This window comes from Macrobrachium nipponense, chromosome 27 (genome assembly GCF_015104395.2).
Source record: "Macrobrachium nipponense isolate FS-2020 chromosome 27, ASM1510439v2, whole genome shotgun sequence".
NCBI classification, from domain to species: domain Eukaryota; kingdom Metazoa; phylum Arthropoda; class Malacostraca; order Decapoda; family Palaemonidae; genus Macrobrachium; species Macrobrachium nipponense.
In genome coordinates, this window is record NC_087216.1 from 22,617,599 (window position 1) to 22,640,123 (window position 22,525).

The 22,525-nt window shown below is 48.6% G+C and overlaps 1 pseudogene; it reads left to right on the forward strand.

Annotated features, from left to right (window-relative positions):
- Window positions 1–22,525, forward strand: part of LOC135200626 (ATP-dependent DNA helicase DDX11-like) — a 52,464-nt pseudogene that overhangs the window by 6,989 nt on the left and 22,950 nt on the right.

Here is a 22,525-nt window from a genome sequence, read left to right on the forward strand (position 1 = left end):
TATTATTTCTAGGGTAAATGTATAACACATACCAGAGAATAAATAAAATAAAGAAAAAGGTCAGTATGACTGACTCGCTCACCCTCTAGGAGGGTGTCGGTATGAACACTAGCGAGTGAGACCACTACCACGAGCCAAATGCCAATAGAAATCTCCCACTACAAAACTCCTGAAGGGGAGATCCGTCCCACAGAGGGAGCAGCTCGTACTACTACTACACTATCCCATGCTTGCGACTGCTGCGCCTCTAGTGGCCATCCTTTAAAAAAAAGTTTAGCGCCAGGAGCACACGTGCTAATTTTCTCTCTGTGTTTTTTGTGCCCTTTCGTGGATTTTTACTATAATGGAGCGTGCAGCTATCGCAGCAGCTAAGTTAAGTTACTCAGTATTTACGGTTAGCGAGGTTTTTTCCGATCCCCGAGACGGTATTTGCCGTTTTTAGGTATAGATACGTTCTCGGGGGCTGGAAGCATGGCAGCATGGTCCTGCCGCATGTTGGGTTCGTTCTGTCTCCCCATACTAGAACACCCCCTTATTATTTTACGCTCTATTTTGATTATCCGCGTTATTACGCTACTCAAGTTGTTATACATGTATGTATTTCACCTTATGTAGGCTTTTCTATCCAGACCCTAGTCCAGGTTCTTTGTTGTACGGCCCTGACTAGCTTGAGTGGTAGACTTGCCTTCGGGCTAGTCGCACACTCTGGATTTTTTCTCCTGCTATTTTACCTTCTTTCTTTCATTTTTATATATATTATATTTTTATGTTTTGTTGTTGTTAGGTTAGTTGGCGTCTGGCTTTAGCCTAGGTCCTGGCTCGTAGAGCCTAGTCTACCGTTGATCAGTTCGGTCGCTTCCTCATAGCTTCTCTCTGATCAGTTGGTTTTCGCCCTATGGGCCTATATGCTACCGCTTTTCAGTTTCTGGTTGCTTCCCGATAGCTTCTCTCTGATCAGTTGGTTGGCCTAGGCTTGGTTACCGTATCTTAGTTTACCGCCTCGTGGTCACTACGTGATCACGAGTCAGCCAGGCGCCTGCCAGTCCCCCTTCCCCCTCTCCCGCTCTCCCATAGAGTCGGGCGGGGGTGGGTCGGTCTGTCCTTGCTCGCCACCGCATGCCCGAGCCTGCCTCCCCCTCCCCTTCCCCTCCACCGGAGGGGCCTGGGAGTCCGACAGTCCCTGACTGGTTCCGACCTCTCCGTTCTCAGCTCGGCCGGGTGGTGGACGTTGTGGGGGGCTCTGGCCTTCCCCCCCTCCGTTACTTCCTTGTCGCTCCGGGTTAGCGCGAGTCTGTTATGTCATCTCGCCCTTCCCTCCTTACTAGAGCTCCTCCTATCGGAGTCCTGGTATCCAGCGGAAGGGTATAGTCCACCGTAGTTGGACCGGAGCATACAATAGGTCTTTACTAACCGTACCGTATTGCTGAGTTACTACACTCCGCTTCACTGGACCTAGTCCGGTTACTTGCATGTAGGTTTAAGTTATCTTTAAGTTATCTTAAGTTTCTTAAACCATCCCCACCCCTCCCTTAGTATTTACCGGATCTCTCCGGGTGATTATAGCCTATTCAGGCAATGCAGGGAGGGGTTATGCCCAAATTTTTTCCGAGCTCCGCCACGTAACGGAGTTCTTTTGTCCTTAGTCTGTAAGTGTTACCCTTCAAGATACTCATGTGTCTTCCCACTTACAGGCCACAAACTGTGAGCATCCGGGATGTTCCGCTACACTTCAGGACCCCTGTGGACACGAAGTTTGCCGGTCCCATGCTCCATGGCGCGACTCCGCACGGGGACATCCAGGTCTGGTACCATGAGACGTGTACCATATGTTACGATCTGGTGAGCCAGCTTTTGGAAGGCGTAAGTATTCCATCTCCGCATGCCGCTCCGTTCTATTACTTTAACTTAAGGCATCTAGTTTAAGTTATATCCTAAGTTTTAGTTTTTAAGTGGTTCTTAATCTAAAATATATCCTCTCTTACAGGCTCCGGCAGTAAGAGATACGGCATTGGCTACCCTGCGGGCCTGGGTCGGAGGTTTTGGCAAGAACGCCGCCAAGGGTCAGCCCTACATACTGGAGAAGCGTTTAGCTTTGTTAATCTTCCCCGGAGGCAAGGCGACTGGATACGTCGACCCGGTAGAGGCGGACCCCTCTATTGCCTTTATCCAACAACAGCTGGCGGCCTCCTTGACTGAACAAGACCAGGTATATTCTCCACGGATGTCGCAACCCTGGATATAAATGTTGAACCTATGGTAGGTATAGACGACCTGTTGGTCGAGGTAAGTAATGCAGGTACCCAAGGGTCCCCCTTGGGAGTGACTGTTTCTTCTACCGCTGCAACTTCACCATCCTTCCCAAGGGCTTTACGGTGATGAGTTATATACTCCTCCAGAGGCTTCGGTTAGGCCTAAGATCAAGTCTAAGCATATGACCTTGACTAAGACGTCATCGTCCTCGAGAAGACGTCTCGTCTTCTTCTTCGCGTAAGTCTCCGGCTCGTAATCCCGGCCCGGGACAGGTCTAAAGGGTCTAGCTCCGGCTCAAAGTCCTCAAAGAGTAAGCCTAAGGAAAGTCCCGCGCCCGGCAGTATCACCAGTTCCACTACCTTTGGTGCCTATTCAGAGTCTCCCCTCCACCTCCGCAGCAGCTCCGGCTCTGGACACCAATGCTGGCCTGTTGCAACAGGTGGGCGACTTGGTAGGCTCCCTTAAGAACGAGGTATGGAACATATGATATCTCGCCTGTCGGATAGGATAACTTCTCAGGATACTATTATAGCCGGCCTAAGAGAAGCCCCTCTTGCCTCTCCCTCAACCTCTAACACTAGTGGATCTCAGCTTCCCCCGTATGACTCGCTGCCCGCTTTCTCCATGAACAATCCTTGGCGAGAGTAGCGTCATATGCTCCCTTCCAAGATGGTCTCATCTCCATACCGGAGTTTGGAACTCGAAGAATAGAGGACTTCGAGTTCTACCCGTAAGGCCTACAGCCTCCCTTCATAGGCTACGCTAGGCTCACCGCCTTCGGCTATGGTTAGAGATGACAGGTTACCAAAGGAGACAGTCCTCTATTCTCGGGACCAGGCCCAACGAGAATGGCTTAGATGTCTAGACGACATGGACTGTTCGAATACCAATGATCCAACCATTCAAAGTCCCTTTACCATTTTCACGATGGACGGAGGTACCCCGCTCCCTTTCCTTACCAAGATAGCGAGGTCGACCATCTCAGCAGCTCAGAAAGGGGAAACCCATGCTCAGCTGAAAGAAGCAGACCCACTTCTCCGTTGCTCCGTCAATTGGAGAATTATGGGAGACTTTGCCTAACACTTTCACAGCTGGCAAACTCAAACCTGACTGTGCTATGGAGCAGTTTGGTGAAAAGCTGCCCAGGCTCCCGGATAGTCTTATTCAAGCGGAGTTTGACTCGAAAACACGACTAGCCAGGTCAATCAACCTGATGGCTATGTCTGAGGTAGCAACCATGGCTTATGGTTTCAGAACCAATTTTAAGCTATGACCAAAGCCCTGACTCAAACGGTGCAGTCAGACATGTTCGAGTTTGCCACTGCTAGAACAAATTGCAGAAAGCATGTATTGCTAGAGGCAACCATTCGGCATGAACCGAAATAGGTTACTTTCTTCTAACATCTGGGGCGCAGATCTCTTCCCAGAGGCTATGGTAAAGGAAGTACAAGCAGAGGCTACGAGGTTGAACCAAAGCCTAAGGACCGTTGGGGTCTTACAGCTAGGAGAAGGCAAAGGACTTGACACCAAAAGGTAAGGGACAAAGGAAGCCTAGACGTTTCCAACCTTACCAAAAGAAGCAGCCGCGCTTCCCTCAACAAGTTCCTACAGTGTTAGTGCAGACAGCTCAGCCCTCCACGTCTAAAGGCCAATCACAGCCTATTTATGTGATATCCCTCAGCCTCAACCCTCCACCTCATACGCCATCTCTCCAGCTTACAATCCAGTCCTTCGAGAGTCAAGCTTCTCAGAAGTATGACCGCTCGAACAAGGGAGGCAGAGGTAAGCGGTCCTTTCGTGGGAGAGGATCGGGAGGCCCCTTCAATAGGGGAAAGCACTTCAGAGGAGGTCGAGGGGGTTACCAGAACCAATGAGGAACTTCAGGTAGGAGGGAGGCTGTTTCACTTTCGCCACCGGTGGAACTTCAGCCAGTGGGCTCAGAGCATAGTGTCAAAAGGGCTGGGTTGGAGCTGGTGACGAACCCACCTCCAGCCAGACCTTTCCGTCAACTTCCTTCCAAGGAATTGACAGAGTACGCAGAGGACCTCCTTCAGAAAGGAGCTATAGTCAAAGTCAAGAGATTAAAATTTCAAGGTCGCTTGTTCAGCGTCCCAAAGAAGGGCTCAAACAAAAGAAGGGTAATCTTAGACTTGTCCCGCTTAAACTTAGCCATCCGCTGCGACAAGTTCAAGATGCTCACGAATCTCACAGGTGCGGACCTTTACTTCCCCGTGGGGCCGGTCACACCTCTATCGATCTTACAGACGCCTACTATCATATCCCTATTGCAAGACACTTCCGTCCGTATCTTGGGATTCAAGATAGGAGACCAGACGTTCTCCTTCAAGGTAGTCCCGTTCGGGCTCAACGTGGCACCCAGGGTGTTCACGAAGCTAGCGAAGTAGTAGTGCAACAGCTCAGAGCTCAAGGGATTATGGTAGTAGCGTATCTCGACGATTGGTTGATCTGGGCCCATCAGTCGAAGAATGCAACAAGGCCACACTGAAAGTGATCCAATTCCTAGAATATCTAGGATTCAAAATAAAACAGATTCCAAGTCCAGACTCACCCCAGAGTCAAACTTTCAGTGGCTAGGCATTCAATGGAATCTATCCTCACACACTCTGTCGATTCCATCCACCAAAAGGAAAGAAATAGCGAAAGTCAGTCAAGCAATTTCTAAGTCACAAACTAGCATCGAGGAGAGCTCAGGAAAGAATCCCTCGGCTCTCTCCAGTTGCTTCAGTAACGAACATCTTAATGAAAGCCAAACTGAAAGATCTAACCAGGATCTGGCGCTCATCAGAGCAAAATGTCAGGTCCAGGGACAAGCTATCCTCAGTACCTCTGATTCTAAAGAACCGGCTTCGGCCGTGGGCAAAAGTCAAGAATCTGTCAGTGTCAGTCCCTCTTCAGTTCCCTCCACCAGGGATTACCATCCACACAGACGCGTCCTTAAGCGGCTGGGGAGGGTACTCCCAGGTCAAAAAGGTGCAAGGAATTTGGTCACCCCAGGTTCCGTCAGTTCCATATAAACGTACTGAGGCAATGGCAGTCTTCTTGACTCTGAAAAGATACGCCCACCAAGGTACTCCCACATAAAGCTAGTCTTGGACAGCGCAGTGGTAGTACATTGCATAAACAGAGGAGGCTCCAAGTCACGTCATCTAAATCAAGTCATGATAGCCATCTTCTCCCTGGCAGACAAATTCAGTTGGCATCTTTCCTCCACCCACATAGCTGGAGTAAGAAACGTCATAGCAGACGCCCTATCCCGATCAGTACCCCTAGAGTCGGAATGGTCTCTAGACGAGAGTTCGTTCCAATGGATCCTTCAAAGAGTCCCAGGGCTACAGGTGGATCTCTTCGCATCACAAGCGAACCACAAACTACCGTGTTATGTAGCCCCCAACCTGGACCCTCTGGCTTACGGCCACGGACGCCCTGGCTCTGGACTGGAACAACTGGAGAAGATTTACGTCTTCCCTCCAGTGAATTCCTTCCTTTGAAGGTCTTAGACAACTCAGGACATTCAGGGGTCAAGTGGCTCTAGTAGCCCCAGACTGGCCGAAGAGCAATTGGTACCCACCCCTGATCCTGGAACTGGGTCTTCGTCCCCTTCGGATCCCCAGTCCCAAGCTCTCCCAGTCAGTACAAACGAAGACTGTGTTCGCTTCCTCAGGGATTCTCAAAACCCTAACTTTATGGATTTTCATGAAGTTTGCGGCAAAAAGAGATGCGAATATTGACCCTCAGAATATTCTTTTCCTGGAATCCGATAAAAGGGATTCAACTTTGAGGCAGTATGATGCTGCCGTCAAAAAGTTAGCAATCTTCCTGAGAGAGTCAGATATCAGAATCATGACAGTTAATGCTGCTATATCCTTTTTCAGATCTTTATTTGAAAAGGGTTAGCAGCTAGCACGATTACGACAAACAAGTCAGCATTGAAAAAGATATTTCAATTGGATTTAACATAGACTTGACAGATACCTATTTCTCGTCTATTCCTAAAGCATGTGCTAGACTTAGGCCTCTGTCAGGCCTACGTCAGTTTCATGGTTCTTAAACGATGTTCTAAAACTGGCTTCCGAAACCGATAATGACACATGCTCGTTTATGATGCTCCTAAGAAAAACTCTGTTTTTATTAAGCCTAGCTTCAGGAGCAAGAATTTCAGAACTGTCGGCTTTATCCAGAGATCCGGATCATATTCAATTCCTTCCCACGGGGGAAGTTGCTACTTTCTCCGGAACGTAGCTTTTTAGCAAAGAATGAAGATCCTTTGATGAGGTGGGAACCTGGAAGGTACTACCCCTTCCACAAGATGTTTCCCATTTGTCCGGTTTCAACCTTACGAGCCTTTCTATCCAGGACCTCCTCTTCCTCATCGGGGCCCTCTTTGAGGAGGGAAAAAAGGTGGTACTTTATCCACTAAAGGCATCAGGCAACAATCCTGTACTTTATCAAACAAGCCAATCCTGACTCCTTTCCAAAAGCACATGATGTCAGGCAGTAGCCACCTCAATTAATACTTCCAACATATGAATTTTGCTGATTAAAGAAGTATACCGGATGGAAATCGCCGACAGTGTTCAAAAACGTCACTACCTTAAGTCCTTGGAAGCTCTGAAATTCCCAGCAGTAGCAGCGGGTAACATAGTTTCCCCCCCTGACTCTAGCTAGATTATAGTAGAAGATTCAGTCCCTCCTTTCTACCTGCCTCACCCAACAGTTCGTCTTAATCTGCCTTGTTCATTAACTTTACCTTTGTGTCTTAGCTGCTTTATGATTGTAGTGCCCCTTTTGTCTGGTTAGGGACACTCACATCTGATTACCATACTGATCTCATAGATGTTATCCCCTTATTTTTATGCTAGGGGATACATCATAATACAATGGTTACGGGTTTTGTGGTATTTAAGTCATTATACATCCTAGATATTTTATTTTATCATTGATCAAATATTTATGTAAATTTTATACTAATTGCTATTTCTATTTTTGATACATGTTGTTACACAGATTTATTGTGATAGGTAATCATTGTACCTATTATATATATGTAAATTACCTATAGTTATTAACATAATTAGATTTGAAGGGTAATTTTAAGCATAATTCTGATTTTGTTTTACTGTGTACTTGTATTCTTTTTAGCATTATATTCATTCTTTTATTTTGTATCTTTTATTTTTGTATCTTTTATTTTGAGACCTATTTTGTTTTTATTATTATATTTTACTTTGTTTACAATCTTGTGCTGTTTCTCTGGTACGATTTCGCGCAAGCGACACGAGCTGAGCCAGAAAAAAGGATTTTGACGTAAGGAAAAATCTATTTCTGGGCGATTGGCTCGTGTCGCCAGCGAAATACCCCCCCTACCCATCCCTTCGCTCAAGATTGTCTGCTAACTTCAGGATGGCCACTAGAGGCGCAGCAGTCGCAATGCATGGGATAGTGTGTAGTAGTACGATCTGCTCCCTCTGTGGGACGGCTCCCCTCTTGGAGGGTTTTGTAGTGAGATGTTTCTATTGGCATTTGGCTCGTGGTAGTGGTCTCACTCGCCTAGTGTTCATACCGACACCCCTCCTAGAGGGTGAGCGTCAGTCATACTGACCTTTTTTCTTTATTTTATTTATTCTCTGGTATGTGTTAGTACATTTACCCTAGAAATAATAGATTAAAGGATATTTCGCTGGCGACACGAGCCAATCGCCCAGAAATAGATTTTTCCTTACGTCAAAATCCTTTTTCTAGCGCACTCAAGAGTGTTCGAGTTTTTTACGATCTCCAAACACTTAGGCGAGACCACGGTCCAAAGTGAGCGAGAATCCCCGATAATTGTTACACGTAATAACGGGAACCTCGCTTATGCTCGAATTCCTGTAATTTCTAGCATTTGGAAGAAGACTGCTGCTGAAAGAAGAGTATCTCACAGTAGGCGCTTAACCTGGAATAGAGAAGAACGGACGGGAACTTCCAGTTTGGCTTGAACTATCGTCTTCGGTATTCTGTTCACCATTGAAGCTTTCCTTTGGGAAAGACTTCTCCTTCACTCTCTTGACTAGAGAACGAAGGCGGTCGATCTCCAATCCTATTCTCATTCCTCGAGGGGGAAAAGATTTTAGGATGGAGGTCGTGGTACAGAACCTACAAATATAACTACGTATATTACCCTCGCGACATGATTCTTTAAACAGTTGAATTGTCCGTGGGGTAGGCGCATACCGTAGTTAACTCTACGGTTTGTGACCGAGACGAATTGTATCTTAATTGAACTGCAACTCGGGGTTGCCTGCACCTCCAGCAGTTTATCAGTTTGTTTTCGATTTTAGATACTTGGTATTGTCATGACAACACCAAATCAGCTTTTGTATTTACCGAAATCCGTTTCGGTTAAATATAATTGCTCGAGCGTATTCTTTTATGTCTCGATGGTTCTAGCCGAACGCATTCCTTCGTGGAATAATGGATTACCTGGCAACTCAGGATGACGAGTCACCGAGAGCTACTGCGTATTGAACTGCCTGATAGCGGCTCAGTATCAGCTAGGTCTCGGAGATGCACGGTCGGTTACGTCTCTCTCTCCCCTGGTTGGATTGACTACCGAACCGTATCTCTGCCCAACAATCATGGACTTAGGGTCTCTGATTAACGGGGATTCTCGCAATAATGAAGGACCATCTACTGCTGTGACGCTCGAATTCATCGCCCTTCGACATTGCGAGAATTTTCAACAGAGATATCTTCTTGGACTCTTTCATCTTTCTGTTTACCGCACGGTAACAGAAGTCTGTACTAGTCAACCGCTGCATCGCACTGCAATAATGCGAATGATTTTTGCAGACATCTGAGTTTGTCTTCAAAATATCTCGTATTCGTAGGTGTGCAATTTCATTGCTCGCCCCGAATTAACAGATATGTCAGAACATCGCCTACTCTCCGACCTGACAGCTCTACTTCCAAATGTTCAGCCCATGAGAAGCAGTTCTTCAGGCAGGTAGTTCCCTGTCTTTCATTACTGGAAGCGCTCTCCGCTTTTATTGCAACTACGATCCTCACCGGACAGCAATCAATAGCGGTTAGCGTTCTCAGTCTTTGTAGCACAGGTTCAGAATCTTGAGAATCCTTCTCTCGGTTCAGCTGTGAAGACGTAGGTTGCATTTTCTGTACACCTTCGTCTTCAACGTCACATAGTGTTGTTTCTCCTTACCGAGAATCAAACTATACTATGAGATATCTTGCCATCAAGGACCTCGGTCTCTAGAAGGCAATTGACTTTCGCCTGTTGGGACACATGCCTTAAGAGAGTCATCACCTTGCCTTCTGGCATCGGTGACGAACAAATTATTTGTTTAGTCTCTTGGCATAACCCTTTTAAGGCGAAGGTCACGTGACTTGCTCGGGTGCTTGGACAACTTGCCTCCTACCGAACGCAGTCAGTAGGCAGCTGTCAGAGCGCCCAGTCCTGTTACGAACTTCGCTGTGGACTTAGTTCGGTTGTTCCATAACAATCTTTTCTTCGTCCTAACGGCTTGTCACGTACCCATAACATCGACACCCACCATTGATGTCGGTGTCCTATCCACTACCGAGAACAACAACGTCGCGGCAGACGGATAGACCAGTATGGGTACAGGACATCACCGAAGTCAGAAGAGGGATAGGTCATACGACCATTCCCTTCTTTCCTCTGAGGTAATTGCATGACTTTTCCTGCGAAGTCAAGCATCCAGGGGATGGGGATTCGTGACGCTCGATTTCGTACCGAATTCGTAGCGAAGACTCTGAACCCTTCGGTTCCTGACGATCGGTTAGAGTCCTTCACAATCCCCTCCCTAATGGACTTCACCGCCTTCGATGCGAAGGAGATGCTGCTTTGTCTTGTGAAAGCGCGACCGCGCTTTCTGAAGAAACTCGACATCCCAGCTGAGTGTTGAAGACTCTTCGTCAGCACCAAGATGACCTAGAAGTACACTCCCTCGAGTTACACAAGAACTTCTCCGTGGCGCAGGTACTGAAGGCAGGGGTCTGGTACAAAACCAGACCACTGGCACTCCTTCTACCTTTTGGATATTGCCCACAGGTCCTTGGATCGTTTTCCTTAGGACCCGTGGTGGCTGCTCAACACGTTGTCTAGCTAACCCAGACCCTAGCAGGCTGAACAGCATCGAGTCCTGGTGTGACTGTAAGAATAGATAAGTGAATGAGAGAGTGACTGGCTTCTCTTCCTATCTTTTTCTACCCCTCTACCTGTGGGTAGGGGGATACGGTCATCACCTTGCTGGATAAGGACGAGATGCCGGTGAGCTACTCGACAGAGCCCCATCCTATCCCTTTCACTAGGGTATGGGAGCGAATATCCACCACTTCCCTCCTACAAGGGGGGGGAAGTGGATGCCAACAAGAGACAAACCATAACGTTATGTTGCCTCTTGCAAATAGGAACTTGTTCTTGTTTCTGTGGTACGAAGAGATACGCTTGCCTCTCTCTTAGTACTTGGTCCAGAGGTCTGACCATTGATCCTGCGGTGCACCCACCTCCCGATCACTTCGGACAGAGGCTTGGATCCCTCCCTCGCTCTTACGACCAGGGAGGCATTCCAAGGTTGGGCGAACACCAGTCTGTTCACAAAAGACTCAGATTCCTCCCACCAAGAAGTGAGTCTTCCTATTGTAAAAAGGACCGAAGGTTTGTATGCCGTGTCGGAACAAATGACAATTTGTCCAAATTGCATTTTTCCTAACTATACAAACCTGAGGTCCTTTTACACATAGCCCCACCTCATGCCACCCCTCACTCTGCAGTTTTTGCTTGGGCCAAAAGCAAAAGTGATTTGTTTAACCTACCAGTCCGCAGCGCTAATGCGCAAGCCCTGTCCGGACAAGCAGTTAACTACCGAACCCCTTGTTCGAAAGCTTACGGACCTATCCAGCTGCCGCTAGTACCTTCCTATTGTAAAAGGACCTCAGGTTTTGTATAGTTAGGAAAAATGCAATTTTGGACAAATTGTCATTTTGTCTTGCATCGACAAAGCGGTACAGGATGGATCTTTTGAAGTCTCTTCATTATTTGGAGCAGGTCTTTTGAAGAAAAGGACGGTGTATGGCGCCTTCTTAACAAAGGCAGTCTCGCATGCTCAGAGAGCAGCGCTACTGTATGCACCTCTGTCCGACTATTTGTTCCTTCTCTAGTTTAGTGAAGGACGTGGCTCACTCTTTAACTGAGAAGGCGACGCAGGAGTCTTCTGACGCAGTCGGCTAGGAAGAAGAAACCTGCTTTAGTATCTGACAAGAAAGGAAACCCTAGCACCTTCTATGTCAGCCCTTTCGAGGCGGTCCGACCTCCAGACCTCCCGCAAGAAGGAAGGCTCCGGAGAAGAGAGGTAGGTCCGCCTTTCGTCCCTTTAAAAAGGGAAAATGAAACATTTCTCCTCCAAGCACCAGTAGGTGCCAGGCTCCTGGATTCGTGGAGGCCTGGACACTGATAGACGCAGACGCGTCTTCATTGAAAATCATAAGGAAGGGATATCGTATCCCTTTCCTGAATACTCCTCCCCTAACGTCAATACCAAGGGAACTATCAGCCAAGTACAAGGACCCTGTGCTGAGGGATACTCTTCGATCGATGGTGGAACAGATGTGGGACAAGAGTGCAATAGAACTAGTACTGGATCAAAACTCCCCGGGGTTTTACAATCGCCTTTTTCTAGTGGCGAAAGCCTCGGGAGGCTGGAGACCAGTACTAGACGTCAGCTCTCTGAACAAATTTGTGCAGAAGGAGAAGTTCTCCATGGAGACTTCTGCTTCAGTCCTAGCGTCATTGCGACAAGGAGATTGGATGGTGTCTCTAGATCTCCAGGACGCCTACTTTCACGTCCCGATCCACCCTTCATCGAAGAAGTACCTCCGTTTCATGACGGGGGGAAGGATCTTTCAGTTCAGAGCCTTGTGTTTCGGCCTGTCCACAGCTCCTCAGGTCTTCACAAGCCTGATGAGGAATGTGGCGAGATTTCTTCATCTCAAAGGAGTGAATGTCTCTATGTATCTAGACGACTGGCTCATCAGGGCCAGATCGGAGAGACAGTGCTTGGAGACCTAAAGTTAACTCTGGATTTGACCAAGGCGTTGGGATTGCTTGTGAACCTCGAGAAGTCTCAGCTGACCCAGACAGACCTAGTCTATCTGGGGATTCGGATGGATTCTCGGGGTTTTTCGAGTTTTTCCTTCGCAAGAGAGAACCGCAAAAGGTTTGCGGATAATCTCTCTCTTCTTAGAGAAGCAACGAAACGTCAGCGAGGAATGTTGAGCCTTCTGGGGACGCTTTCTCGCTGGAACAATTCTTCCCTCTAGGAATACTTTCATATCCGTCCACTTCAATTCTTCTCAAGAAGTCTTGGAGCTGGAAAACAGGACAACTGTCGGACGTTTTTCCCATCCAGTGGAGATAAAGGCACACCTACAGTGGTGGTTGCTACCTCTGGAAGAGAATCAAAGGGATCTAGAAGCAAAAACAGAACCCAGACCTAGTGTTGTTCTCCGACGCGTCGGAGACGGGTTGGGGAGCGACATTAGGCTCAGAGGAAGTGTCAGGCACCTGGGAACCAGACCAGGTGTCCTGGCACATAAACTGCAAAGAGCTCTTCGCCGTACATCTGGCCTTGAAGAGCCTAGAACCTCTGGTGACAAACAAGGTAGTGCAAGTAAACGTGGACAACACCACCGCACTTGCCTACATTCGGAAACAGGGAGGGACGCATCCTCGTTCCTTTACGAGCTCACGAGAGACCTATTACTTTGGACGTCTCACAGGAAATCTCCCTGCTGACAAGGTTCGTACAGGGAGTAAGGAATGTGAGGGCGGACAGGCTCAGCAGGAGGAACCAGGTCCTTCATACAGAATGGACTCTAACACGAGGAAGTGTGTCTCGATCTCTGGTCTCTGTGGGGAACTCCTCATGTGGATCTCTTCGCTACATTCATTTTCAAAAAGGCTCCCAGTGTTTTGCTCGGTCGTGGAAGATCCAAGAGCAATTATGGTAGACGCCTTCCTGCTAAACTGGTCTCGAGTAGAGTTTTCGTTTATGCTTTTCCCCCATTCAAAATCCTGGGGTTGAGTAATGAAAAGTTTTGTGGCGTCAAAAGAGACGAGGATGACGTTAATAGCCCCCTTTTGGCGGCCCAGGAATGGTTCACGGAGGTGGTAGAGTGGATCGTGACTTTCCAAGATCCCTACCAAGAAGGAACGGATCTTCTCAAACAACCACACTTCAAGAGGTACCATCAAAACCTCCCCGCTCTCGCTCTGACTGCCTTTCGACTATCGAAAGACTTGTCAGAGCGAGAGGCTTTTCTCGCGAAGTGGCAAGCGCGATCGCGAGAGCTCGCAGAACCTCCACTACGAAAGTATACCAGTCGAAGTGGGAGGTCTTTAGAAGGTGGTGTAGAGCCAAGAAGTTGTCCTCCTCCCTCTACCTCTATAGCGGAAATTGCTGATTTCTTGCTATTCCTGAGAGTAAAATCTCATCTAGCCGTATCCACAATAAAGGGATACAGAAGTATGCTCTCGGCTGTATTCAGGAACTAGAGATTAGATCTAGCGAATAACAAAAGATCTCCACGATCTCATAAGATCTTTTGAGACTTCAAAGTCTAAGGAACCAGTACCTCCGAACTGGAACTTGGACGTAGTCCTCAAATATCTGTCTTCGGATAGATTCGAGCCTCCTCATCTGGCATCGTTTAGGGACATAACTAGAAAATGCATATTCCTTTATCTTTAGCTACGGCAAAAAGAATTAGTGAATTACAAGCTCTGCAGGATAAAGTATGGATTCAAGGGAGACTCAGCTATTTGCTCGTTTAAGACCCTGTTTTTTAGCGAAAAACGAGAATCCCACGAATCCCTGGCCTAGGTCATTCGAAGTCAAAGGAATGTCGAGTCTAGTAGGCAGAGAAGCAGAGAGGTCTCTATGCCCGGTTAGAGCTCTGAAGTTCTATCTTCAGAGAAAGCGTCAGTTGGGAGGCTCTAGACAAGGTCTTTGGTGCGCGGTCAAAGACCCACAAGACTGATGTCCAAGAATGCTCTGGCTTCTTGTAAGGAACGTCATTACGGACGCTCATGAAGGTCTGTCCTGACGAACAATTACAACTCCTGAGAGTAAAAGCTCATGAAGTAGGAGCGGTTGCGACGTCTCTCTCGTTTCTATAAGAATATGTCGCTTAAAAATTTACATTATAGATACGACTACTGGAGATGCAACTCAGTATTTGCATCTCATTACTTGAAAGACGTGCGTGTGACGTATGAGAAGTGTTTTTCTCTAGGTCCTATCGATCGGCAGATACGATTCTGGGTACGGGAGCCGACACCAACTCCTTAAAATGTATATACTGTTCTTCTGTTTGGATATGGTCGAGAATCTCTTCGAACAATGGAGGATTCAGGCTCGCACGGGCGGCCGTCTATGTTGTTCATAAGAGAATTCTTGTCATATCCAATTAGTTGAGTAAAAATTTTTTTTTTTTGAAAATTTTGTATGTGTGCGTAGTGGTTTTTGAGTTACGGTTGTTGTGACGAGTTCGGGGATAACTCGTAACAATCCTTAGTTCTAACACATGGTTAGGATCAGGTGGTCGGGATTGGTTGTGTGCTCCTTCATAAGGTGTATTGTCATATAAGTGGATCAGCACCCATTGACAAAGTCCTTTTAGGCTCTGCTGAGTAAGTGGTAAGACCCCAATCGGCAGGACCCACAAGAACTCTTGGCCATAGATCACATATCTCGCTAAAGTTTCTTGAGGTGATGCAGACTACTGGGCAAACACCCACGAGTCTACCACCTATCAGGTAGGAAACCAAGGTTTTTTTTTTATACCTACAACATATTGTTTACCTGTCTATTCCATATAGTACTGTCTCTTACCCTCCCCCACCGAAGGGTGCCAATCAGCTATGTATATATCTGACAGGTAAGTTGATTGTATGAAAATGATATTGTTATGTTACAATAAAGTTTCATACATACTTACCTGGCAGATATATACAATTAAAGGCCCACCCAGCCTCCCCGCAGGAGACAGGTGGAAGAGAGAAAATATGATAGAAAACGGGGATGGTTCCTAGTCCTGCCGCCCAGGGCAGGCAGGTAGATCACCTGACCTACCTGTAGCGAGTGGCGCGAAATTTGAATTTCTGTCGGGACGACGGAGTCTTAGCTATGTATATATTGCCGCCTGGTAAGTATGTATGAAACTTTATTGTAACATAACAATATCATGTTAAGTGCATTGTTTTAAGTTTTTTTTCTTTCAAATTTGAAATAAGAAAGTGTAGTTTTAGTTTAAAGTTACGAAAATAGTTTTAAGTTCTAAAAAAGTGCCGTTTACGTACGTGTCTAGAGTGCCTACATCCCTTCCCCCCTCCCTCCTCCTCGCCGTTCACCTTCGTTAGCCGCACTCGTCTGTCTCCAAAGTAAGACTATTTATGCTAAATAACTCTTTTATTTCTTTATTTCATATTTTGTTATGTATTTGTTTAATTATACATGTTTATTTGTTATTTAAAAAACATATCTTTATTCATAATTTACAATGGTTTGGGGATTTGTTCCGATACGTAATACAAACCATCGGTCTTTAAAAACAATAGGAAGTAGCTAGCGGCAGCTGGAACGGTCGTAAGCTTCCGAACAAGGGGAGAACGGTAGTTAACTGCTTGTCCGACAGTCGCAGCGCCGCGCGACTGGGAGGTAAACAAATCACTTTTGCTTTCGGCCGCGGGTGTGAAGGACTGTGTTTCGTCATCGCTCTCTGCCCGCTTCATCGTCGTATGCTTTTGTTTATATTGTGTTTTTCTACTAATGGTTTGTTTGACTTGAAAATGAAACTGTAAGTACACTGTTTTCATTTTCATTACTTATTATGAACCAACATGGAGTTATCGCCGTAGATGCGGCGATTTCCTCTCTTTTCATCAATTGAACCCTTGAATTAGTCTCGGTGCCGAGGGCGGGCGCGCTTTGCGCCGAGTCATGTATTTGGGCGAAAGTGTGTAATTGAAAAATGTAAGTACTCTTTTCATTATATTTTTGCCCTGTGCGTTCGTTACCGAGAGTGTGATTGTGCTCGGCACGAGCCTTTTAATTTTGTATAATAGAATGCAATGAAAGTGGATTCGCAATTGCAATATTCTTTTCATTTTCATTGTATTTATTTGCATGATTTTGATCAATTTCGTTCTTACCCGGGAATTGATCCTTACTTTTATTTTTTTATGTGAAAATGAATCGCAAGTGCAGTATTCTGTTTCATTTTCATATATATTTTATGATAGCATCATATTATTGGATCAAGTTTCCGTTCTACCCGGGAATTGATCTTTTCTCCTTTAAGTTCTATGAAGTGAATCGCAAGGGCAGTATTCTGTTTCATTTTCATATTACTTTTCACTGCTGTGCGGGGTAGGGGAAGCGAAGGTCCTGCCAGGAAGTCGTCGGAAAAGCTCTCCCGCGACTCCCTTGGTATCCGATTCTTCGTCTTCCTTCCTGCCCCCCGCTCAGCTTCTTCATTGTATTTTGTATTTGGGGTCTTCCTTGCGTTCGGGGTGGGGCATGTCTTCCCCCCGTGCGTGAGGGAACCCCTCTTACTAATCTATCTATGTTACCGCAGGTGCTACATCCGTGGGAGACGACCTTGGATGTAGATGTAGATCCTCACGAGGTTTGTACTCGTTGTCGGGGGCGAGAGTGCTCCCGCAACGAGCCCTCTGTAACGTGTATGCATTGGTCCGAGGCGCAGTGGGTGCTGTACGAGGGCAGGAAGAGACTTAGGCCGCCCAAGAAGTCATCGGAAAGTCCAGTGACTCCTTTGGTAACGGACACTTCGTCCTCTTTCCTGCCCCCCGACCAGCCCCCACGGTTCGCGCCTTCCCTGCGGGGGGGGTAGCGGAGTCTCCCTCTCTCGATCCGTCGAGTGTGGAGGAGGGCGCCTGCTACCCGGACGTCCAGTTGTACTCGGGGTCTTCCTTCCGTCCGCTCTGGGTGGGGTTCTTCTCCCCCCAGGCGCGAGGAAGCCCCTCTAACTAACCCGACTGTTGCTTCCGCAGGTGTGCCATCAGCGAAGGACGACCTGGGACAGGTGTGGGAGTCGCTGGGACTGCAGGGAGTGCCGAGCATACAGGGGTTGATTCAGCGGTTGGCGGGGTCGGCAGTGGTCACTCATGGTACGGTAACCACTACAACAACCACAATCTCGACACCAGCATATGAGATGCCACCGCACCTGGTGTACACACCACATGTCATGTCGGTAACACCCACGGCTGCAATCCAGAACCAATTCCTGCCGTGCCAAAGAGGACGGTGCCACCGCCACCTGGGTTCTTTGTATTGCCGACCCCGGACTTCCGCTGCCCCAACCCCCTGGACCTGCCGCCAGTGCCGAGGATGACGGTAGCTGCCGACAGGACGCCTGGCTCTCCTGTGGTACCTGCCGTGCCTGCCGTACCTGTTGCTGTCCCAGCCGCTCATTCCCTTTCAGATCAGGTGCCGGCTGCTCATTCACTTTCAGATGTTCCTGCCGTTCCTGCTGTTCCTGGACCTGTTCCTGTTGTTCCTGCTGTTGGTGGTGCTGTCACAGTCTCAGGTCTTTCCGGACAGGTGCAGTCGGGCCCTGTTGCTTCGGCAACTGCCCCGGCTCCCTCCTGGATGAAGACCTGACGTCTGGACTGCGGAGCCTGGCGAAGAAGAAGAGGAAGAGGAAGAAGGTGTCGTCGTCATCTTCGTCGTCTTCTTCGTCGTCTGCTGCCTCTCCTTCCCCTTCGACTTCTAAGGCCAAACAGCCGAAGAAGAAGAAGGTTGCTCCTCCCCCCTCCCCCCCCTAAGAAGACTCCTTCGGGATCTTCTAAGGGCCCGGCTCAGCTCAGGCGAGCTGGGAGCTCTTCTGCTGGTCCTCCTGTTCCTTCGGGAACGGGGCCCGTCGCTTCTTCTGCAAAGAAGAAGTCGACGGGGACCAGAGGTGCACAGCCTCGGCTGGTGCGTCCTCATTGGTGCTAGCGGTTCTGCCGCTAAACCAGGTTCCGTCTCGGCCGCTCTCGTTCGCGAGAAGCACCGAGTGGACGCTCTTCCAAAGAAGACCGTCCAGCCAAAGTTTTGACGCCGAGCTCGCTCGCCGTCAAGACAGCGGCGCGGAGCAGAAGACTGGCGAGAGTCGTGCACACGACTCTCGCCAGGCCAGTGGACGCTCTCGCAGCGATCAACTGGCTGCTCGGGCTGAGTGAAAACGGTCGCTGACACAGCACGGGTTGAGGCGAGGAAGGAGTCCCCCGCGGCCGCTCGGTACCAGCCACGGCTGGTACCAGCGGCTCGACGCGACGAGGACGCTGGCCGGGTCTCGACGCGACAGAGGAGACCTAGCTAGGGTAACCCCAGTTCCGCCAGCTCCCGAAATGGGGACCGGGGGATTCGGAAGACCGGTGGACCATCGGCAGCTCGCCTGGACGCTTAGAGATCGGTCTCGACGTTCCCTCAAGCCGAGCCAACTCGCCCCAGGTGCGAGCGGCAAGGCTAGGCCTGCTGCTCGACCGTCACCGCGGGTTGACGATCAGCAGCAGCCCTCCACGCACGCTGGTCCTGCCAGCGAGCGAGGGGGGAGCGTCAGGTCTGCCTCTCCCGTACCTTCAACCTCCTCGGGCTATACCGGGAGGAGCGAGGTACCGAGGAGCGATCACGAGAGGTGCGCCGCTCGTGACCCCAGCTATGACGCCGTATGGACCAGGTACGTTCCAGGACCGACCAGGACATACGCGCAAGTAGATGGAGGCGACCGTCAGGGTCTGCCGCTGTTCCTCCTTTCTAAAGGAGGAGTATCTCGGGATCTGTTCTTGTTGGAGGGACTGGACGGTCCTACTCCGCAAGACACGGTTACTCATCGAGATACAGAGGAATTTGCAGAAGTCATTAAGCTGATTCGTCAGCATAATGACCTTGCGGAAGGATTGCCGCTCCCACCAGCAGAGCCCACGTCTCTGCTCGAGTCGTTTTGGGGCCCGAGAGGGAACCCAAACCGACGGTGGGTCCGCCGCGATCGGAACTTGCCGATTCTGTCTCGAACCAGAGTCTCTCGTCTCCGGACAAGAAGGCTCTCTCCGTTCTGGCCGTCGATCAAGCTACTTCCACCTCCTCTACTGCGACAGCGGCGTTTCTACGTGTCTTCGGACACCGTATTTGAATACTCCTTCGGTCCTCCTGAGAGGTTTCGACTCGACGAGGACTGGAATGAGTCGGAGGTACGGTATCGGCTCCCCTGTCAGGTGTCGATCAGCCCCACCCAGACGACGTTCACAGTGGCGGCAGACCCTTACCTACAGTGAGAGTTCGTAACCCTCCGCGGGGAAAACGTTTTCTCCGGACGATACGTTTTCCAGACTCCTGAGAGGCCATCGCCGCAAGGCTATGGCTGTTCCTACTCTTCTCAACTGCTAGTTCCACTTGGGAAGGCGAGCGAGTATCCAATTCCTCCCCCATTCCTCTCTCCTTACGGTTACGAGGGAAAGGGGAGGGATCCTACAGAGATTTCTCTGTAGGATCCCACGTTCGGGACTGCGCTACCGGGGGGACCTTCGGGTCCTACCTGACGTAAGCCCCGGTCGTTGAGGAGGAATTCTGCCCCATTCTCGATTTCTACGGGAATCGAGAGGACCACCAGCCGATATCGTTTGACGAATTCGGTGGGGGTTTCGCAGACTGCTTAGAATTCTACGGAATTTCTAACGCATTCAGTGTTCGAGTTACGATCTCCAAAACACTTACGCGAGACCACGGTCCAAAGTGAGCGAGACGAGAATCCCCGATATAACACGATAATCGGGAACCTCGCCTATGCTCGAATTCCTGGAATTTCTAGCATTGGGAAGAGACTGCTGCTGAAGAAACTATCTCACAGTAGGCGACCAACCTGGACTAGAGAAGATCGGACGGGAATATCCAGTTTGGCTTGAACTATCGTCTTAGTATTCTGTTCACCATTGAAGCTTTCCTTCGAGGAAGACTTCTCCTTCACTCTCTTTGATAGAGATCGAAGGTGGTCGATCTCCAATCCTTATTTTGTTTTCTTGAAGGAAAGAATTTAGGATGGAGATCGTTGTTCAGAATCCTACAAATATACTACGTATATTAACCTCGCGACATGATTCTACTAAGCAGTTGAATGGTCCGAGGGGTAGGCGCATATCCTAGTTAAACTACGGATTGCGACTTATAAGAGAAGTATTCTAATTGAACTGCAACTCGGGGTTGCCTGCAACCTCCCAGGAGTTTTTCAGTTTCAATTTTATATACTTATGGTTTTGTCACGACAACACCATTTCAACTGTTATATTTACCGAAATTCGTTTCGCCTAAATATAATTGCTCGAGCATATCTTTATGCTCGTAGTTCTAGCCGAACGCATTCCTTCGTGGAATAATGGATTACCTGGCAACTCAGGATGACGAGTCAGCGAGAGCTCAGGCTCAACTACTGCGTATTGAACTGCCTGATAGCAGCTCAGTATCAGCCGGGCCTCCGATATGCACGGCGTCATGTATGCTCTCTCTGCCTGCTTTGATTGACTACCGAACCGTATCTCTGCCCAACAATCATGGACTTAGGTCTCTGATTAACGGGGATTCTCGCAATAATGAAGGACCCATCTAATGCTGGGACGTAGATTCCATCGCCTTCGACATTGCGAGAATTTTCAACAGAGATATCTCTTGGACGTCCTTTTCATCTTTTCTGTTTACCGCACGGTAACAGAAGTCTGTACAAAGTCTCCCGCTGCATCGCACTGCGATAATGCGAATGATTTTGCAGACATCTGAGTTTGTCTTCAAAATAATCTCTTATTCGTAGGTGTACAATTGTTCATTGTTCAACCGAATTACGAGATTTGTTAGAAGACATCGCCTACTCTCCCGACCTGACAGCTCTACTCCCAAATGTTCAGCCATGAGAAGCAGTCTTCAGGCGGCTTTCCCCTGTGTTTTTCATTACTGAAGAACGCCCGCTTTCATTGCAACTACGACTTCCTCACCGGACAGCAATGAAATAGCGGTTAGCGTTTTCAGTCATTTGTAAGCACAGGTTATGAATCTTGAGAATCCTTCTCTCGATTCATCTGTGAAGACGTAGGTTGCATTCAATATCTACCTTCGTCTTCAACGGTACATAGTGTTGTTTCTCCTTAGCTGAGATTCAACAACCATGAGATGTTTTACCTTCAGGGACCTCGGTCTCTAGAAGGCAATTGACTTTCGCCTGTTGGGCACATGCCTTAAGAGAATCATCACCTCGCTGTCCGGCATTGGTGACAAACAAATACATTATTTGTTTGGTCTCTCGGCATAACCCTTTAAAGGCGAAGGTCACGTGACTTACTCGGATGCTTTGACAACTTGCCTCCTACCGAACGCAGTCAGTCGGCAGCTGTCAGAGCGGCCGAGTCAGTTACGAACTACGCTGTTGACTTAGTTCGGTTGTTACAGAGCAATCATTACTTCGTTTTAATAGCTTGTCACAGTACCCATACCATTGACACCCACCATGGAGTGTCGGTGTCCTATCCACTACCGAGAACTTCGCTGCATGGGGATAGGAGGATGCGAGAGACTTCGTCGCAAACGGACAGACCAGTATGGGTACTGGACATCACCGAAGTAGAGAAGAGGGATAGGTCATGCGACTATTTCCTTCTTTTCCTCTGAGGAACTGCATGACTTCTCCTGCGAAGTCAAGCATCCAAGGGGGATGGGGATCCGTGACGCTCGATTTCGTACCGAACTTCGTAGCGAAGCTCAGAACCCTTCGGTCCCTGACGATTGGTTCGAGTCGTGCACAATCCCTCCCTAATGGACTTCACCGCCTTCGATGCGAAGGAGATGCTGCCTTGTCCGCAAGAACTTCTCCGTGGCGCAGGTACTGAAGGCAGGGGTCTGGTCAACCAGACCACATGCCCTTACCTTACCTTCGCCTCGGATATTGCCCACAGGTCCTTGGATCTTTTTCCTTGGGACCCGTGGTGGCTGCTCAACACGTTGTGTAGCGAACCCAGACCCTCGCAGGCTGAACAGCATCGAGTCCTGGTGTGACCATAAGAATGGATGAGTGAATGAGAGTGTGACTGGCTCCTCTTCCCATCTTTTTCTTCCCCTCTACCTGTGGTTAGAGGGACATGGTCGTCACCCTGCTGGATAAGGACAAGATGCAGGTGAGCTACTCAACAGAGCCCCAT